A 6,000-nucleotide genomic window follows, 5' to 3' on the forward strand; every position below is an offset into this window, starting at 1 on the left:
TGTTTATTAAAAGCCAGCAGCTACACTTTTTGTAGCTGCTGACTTTTAATAAACATAAAAATTGGCTGGAACACCCCTTTAACTGGTAATTGCGCGGTCATGCAATGTTGTACCTAAACAAAAAATTTGCGTCTTTTTTTCCCCCACAAATGAAGCTTTCTTTTGATGGTATTTGATTGCCTCTGCGATTTTAATTTTTTGTGATCTAAACAGAACATTTTTATTTTCAACTTTTTGTTATAAAAAAAATACAATAAACTAAATTTATGTATTCAGCCACATTCGTTGGTAAAAAAAAAAAAAAAAAAAAGCGTATATTTATTGGTTTGCGCACAGGGGAAGATCCAGAGTCTAGTCTCGGGTGGGGCACTGCCAGAAATTACGTTTTTTTGGGGGCAATTTATCGAGGAAATAGCTGGTATTGGCACTTCAATCATCACGGCACCATGGTTATTATGGTCTCAGGATGATTGGAGCGCATTATTTCTATTATTACATTGTAATATAAAATGAAATAGTTCAACTCACCATAATACAGAATCAGTGGGAGCCCCGAGTGTGTCACTTGCCACCTCGCCTGCCACCAAATGTAGATTGTCACTTGTCACAGCGCCTGCCACTAAATGCGGATTATCACTTGCCACGTCGCCTGCCACCAAATGCGGATTGTCTCTTGCCACATCACCTGCCACACATTGTGGATTGTCACTTGCCACGTCAGGGATTGTCACTTGCCACATCGCCTGCCACACGTTGCGGATTGTCACTTGCCACGTCACCTGGCACACGTTGCAGATAGGGATGAGGATCGGCTGTTCGATCGTTCGACGAAGATCGAACATTATGGGCCGTTCGCACCAAATTCGAGTGGCACGTCACGGCCCATAATGCACTGCGTCATCGCAGTGCATTGCTGGCTGATGATTGGCCAAGCATGCACTATGACCCGCATGATTTGGCCAATCACTGCGCCGTCAGCACAGAGAGCCATGATTGGCCAAAGGCAGGGTGCCTTTGGCAAATCACAGCTCAGGGGATTAAGTACACACCCCACACTAAATAAGGCCGCCTGCGCGTCGGCCTTCTGTAGGGTGTTTTGCCATTTAGAGAGAGAGAGAGAGAGTATGACATTTAATTTCAGTTACCTAGATTGAGCAGGCAGTTGATTCAGTTAGATACAGTATATTTAGTATACAGTATATATACATTCCAGGCTTTGTATATATATATATATATACTGTATATATAGCTAAAATATATATATACTGTATACAGTTTAGCTAGATCTCACTGCAGAGCGTTCCTGCTGTTCTCTTCCTAATATACTACAGGCAGGCAGTTGATTCAGTTAGCAGCAGTATATTCAGTCAGTATACTGTATCCTGTGCACAGTGTGCAGCTAGATCTCACTGCAGAGGGTTCCTGTTGTTCTCTTCCTAATATACTACAGGCAGTCAGTTGATTCAGTTAGCTGCAGTATATTCAATATATATATATACATCCCAGCTTTGTGCAGCTACATCTCACTGCAGGCCATTCCTGGTGTACCTATTCAAATACATTACAAATACATCAAATACAGTATGTCTGGAAGGCCAACAAGGACATGCAGACGCTCACAGCCAATAAAAGAGGGCAAGCAGGCTCTGCGTCTTAAGCCACAACATGCAGAAGAGTTAGTAGAGTGGATGACCAAGCCGTCCTCATCCTCCTCATCCTCTGTCACCCAGCCTCAGAGTGCCAAAGTGGCTTATTCCATCGGCTCCAGGTTATCAGTTACTCCTTAACTTTCATGTACGGAGGAGTCCCCCAAACTGTTCGACCACAGTGTTGGGTACATGCTGCAGGAGGATGCGCAGCGTTTTGAAGGCTCAGATGATGGTACCCAGCTTGAGGAAGGCAGTAACGTGAGCCCAGAGAGAGGGGGTGCCCAAGAAGGACAACAAACTGGCAGTCATGTTCCTCCAGCTGCAGCATACTGCCAGGTTTGCTCCAGTGACGAGGAGGGAGGGGATGATGAGGTCACTGACTCTACGTGGGTGCCTGATAGGAGAGAGGAGGCACATCTCCAATGAGGCAGGATGCCCTTCAGGGGCCAACTTAAGGGCAGCCAACCGACTGCATCACACTGCAGAGCTCCGCATGTGCAGGGCGCTGCTGGCTCCGTGCGTTTTTCCAAAAGTTCTTTGGTGTGGGACTTTATGGAGACGTGTGCAGCAGATCGCACCGTTGCTATTTGTAACATATGTCTAAAGTATCAAGCGTGGCCAAAACAGCAGCCGCTTGGGCACCACATGCTTGACCAGACATATGTCAAAGTTCTATGCAGTCTGTTGGCAAGCATACTTAAAAGACCCACACCAAAGAAAAAGGCAGACCTCTCCTTGCTCCTCATCAGCTGGAATCTCCAACCCCAGTATGCCTTCAGTTCTCTCAGAAACCTGCACTGAGAGGAATGAAGGTGTAGAATTAGGTGTGGCAAGTACTTGCAGACAATCTCCTATCGCTACACCAACATCCGATTGTAGCAGGCAAATTTCCCTACCCCAGTTGCTAAACCGGCAAAAAAAATTAGCTCCCAGCCATCCACATGCCCAGCAATTGAATGCTAGCTTGGCTAAATTGCTAGCACTCCAAATTTTATTTTCAGATGCACTAGTACAAGTGGATGGGCTTACATGTTAAGAGAAAAAGCAAAAGTCCCATGCAGACACAAGGTGTGTAACGACCTTTATAGGGTCAACAGGAAGGATATTATTGGCTAAAGGACCAGCGGTGGCTCATGACGCAAACAGCTTTATTTGCCAATCCAGTGCCTCTTTACAATCCTTAGCAAAGGTTGATTTAAAGAAGTAACACAAACAATAGAATTAGGCTAGTTTAAAGCAACGTGTCCTTAGAAGCCATTACAGAAACACGTTAAAGCAACGTGTCTTTAGAAGCCATTTTACATTCCTACAAATAGTCACACAATACACTTTTCCAACATTCCCTCCTCTTGTGTGGCTATTTTATCTCAACACATTCCGATGATAGTCCCTGTGTTTTATACACTTTCGGACTATATGTCATTAAGTTGAACTTCAACGTCCACACAGGTCTCCTCGGAGGTAGGAAGTGCTTGATACATTGTTCTTGAGATTGCAGTTTCGATCACTTTTTGTGAAAGTCCTCGAACACAGGGAATGCAGCAACATCCGCAAGTGACCAGAACGGCCAAAGCCACAGCAATTGAGATCAAACATGATGCGATAAGTCCAGTCCATTTACCAAACCATCCTTCAAGCCAGGTTGTGAATGGATCATTAATACCTGAATTCTCTGCTAATTCATTCGATAGAGCAGTCAGTCCTTCCAGGGCTTTGGTCACAGTCCCTCCAGGGGCTGTATTGTTTGTGATAAAGGTACAACACATGCTACCAAACATTTTGCATACCCCTCCTCTTTCAGCTAAGATCATATCTAAAGCCATTCGGTTCTGCCATGCCATTTTAGAGAGGTGGGGCCCAGCTGTTCTGCTAGACCTTTTACAGCGTCTCTGGTATAGTTTACAAATCATTGTTGGTTATAGTATATATAGTTAATCCAGTCAACATTTTTATCTATAGTCACCCACCAGAAAAGAGACTCAAACCCAGCCGTTACCTGATTCCTGGCCTTAAACTCATTCGGCGCCCCTCGAGGAACTCCAATCTCATCTATGTAGATATGGGAGTCAAATGACCCTTTGGGAGAGGTGTCCCTTTGATACCGTTGGTGACTCTTAGTCCACGGGTGTTCTGACAGGATTCTCAGGGGCATAACTAGCTGGACCATAGCACAATCCCCTCGGGCATTGGCCGGGACCCTAGCTCGCAGTTTCTTATCCCCACACATCCACCAGACATCAGCTCTCTGAATGTCATGTTCCACCCAGTCACCATGTTCCTTGTTAATCCTCTCCATACAGCAGTCATCAGGTAGTGACCCAAGATCCATCGCGCTACTGTTGCCCGGGAGTGCAAAACAAGTAAAATTGCCCGGATACGTAGCAACCGCTGGAGGTATCTGAGGTCTCTGCACTGGGGGAAACAACAAACTCAATGTGTGACAGGTAGAATTTATTTCTGGTTTATAACTCTTATTATATAACCGCAGCATACATTTTAAACCTTCTGGATCTGTATTGTAATCTAGAGGAAAAGGGACCTTTGCTAAATGTGGTCTAGCTCCGGCACAAACTAAACAGTTTTCCTTTTTTAGAGTTTTAACCGTGTACCTCAACCATTCTAACCACTCATTTTTTTCTTGGTAACCCGTCTCCAAAGCTATGGCATCTTCTACTGTTAGGTTAGTAAATCTTACAGTGTTACTCAGAACTTCTATCTTAGTATGGCCTTCTTCTTTCTCTTCTGTGTCTACCTTTTCCTGTTTGGTTTTATTGGGTGGTAATACCTCGAGGAAAAATGTACCTAAAGGATCTGTTCCCGACACCCATGCTCCCATAGAATATAACCGTTGATCCTTTTTTTGAGGTTCTTTTAATGTTATCAGCAATTGATTGCAATCTCTGCCATGGGTACAGGGAGAATTGGCTGCCTTTGTTATGGTGAGTCTTTCTTTTAAACCATTTATGCCTAGAATGTTGTACCCCCAATCTTGGTGTGCTGTGGTCCACAGGACCTGGTTCCATACTGAACAGTCAGTTCCACTTGGAATATAACAAACATATTTATCTGCCCATCGGAGCCTTCTTGCTTCAGTTAAGTCCCCACAGTCCACCATTTGGCAAAAATCAACTAAAATGGTACTAGTTACTCCTTCTATGAAGGTTAAGTTCAAGGCCTTCCCCGTACTTGCCCATTCTAGAGGTTCCTTCTCTTTCCAGTTTCTGCCTCCACGTATAGACGTCTCACCTAGAGTCACCAGTAGACCCAAGATAATTACTGTCCCTTCCATCCTAACCAGCTACAGAGTCCTGGGGGTAAGGTAATGGAGTTCTTCACCGGTTTGAGATATGCCCCACCTTGTGCAGAACCTCCCTTTGTAGGTGGACTTTACCAGAGCTCTGCCGCCAACTGACCCTGTTCTGCCTGTAAAACCTTTTTGCAATGGGACTGGTGAGTCCAGGTAGACCTCTCTGCAATCCTTATTGCAGTGGGAGTGGTAAGAAGAACCTGATATGGCCCCTCCCACTTAGGCAAGTGCCAATGTTTCCTTTTTATTACTTTTATTAGGACCCAGTCTTCGATATGGATTTTCTCTTCTCCTTGGATTGGACCTTCTGGAATAGAACAGACCTCATTAATTTGTTTCTGTTTCAACAAGTTAGACATATATTCTGCTAAGGTACGTTCAGATTCTTCAACTGGTGTTTCATTTAGTAGTAAGGGTATTCTATATGGCCTCCCATGTATCATTTCAAATGGACTCAAACCTTCCTGTGTGGGTGTAATATGCATGCTAGTCACAGCTAATGGTAGGCAGTACATCCAATTTTTACCTGTTTCCTCCATAGCTTTTCTCAGTTTATTTTTCAGGATTCCATTGTGTCTCTCCACCAATCCAGCCGATTGGGGGTGGTAGGCGCAATGGTTTTTTACTTGGATACCCATCACTTCTGTCAAATGTTGTATAGTTTTATTTACAAAATGGGATCCATTATCGCTGTAGATCTTTTCAGGGGTTCCAAACCTAGGAATTATATCTCTTAGTAATGCTTTGGCTACAGTCTGTGCGTCCGCACTTCCTGTCGGGAATACCTACACCCATTTGGTCAAAGCATCTATTATTACCAGACAATATTTTTTCATTTCACATTTGTCCAATTCAATAAAATCCATACAAATGTGTTGGAATGGATATTGCGGTGTGGGGAACTTTCCTTTTCGTGGTCTTATACCTCCCTGAGCATTGTGTTTTGCACATATAATGTATTGAGAACAAAAAGTTTTTGAATAGTTTGTGAAGCCATAGGCCGTACATACCTTATTTAACATCTCAGTCATCCCCCTGTTTGAC

At 43.9% G+C, this 6,000-nt stretch overlaps 1 pseudogene; it reads right to left on the minus strand.

The window, feature by feature from the left end:
• Positions 1-2,876: 2,876 nt before the first annotated feature.
• On the minus strand, positions 2,877-4,990 carry LOC120927116 (annotated as a pseudogene).
• Between the last annotated feature and the right edge of the window lie 1,010 nt (positions 4,991-6,000).

This window comes from Rana temporaria, chromosome 2 (assembly GCF_905171775.1).
Source record: "Rana temporaria chromosome 2, aRanTem1.1, whole genome shotgun sequence".
NCBI classification, from domain to species: Eukaryota; Metazoa; Chordata; class Amphibia; order Anura; family Ranidae; genus Rana; species Rana temporaria.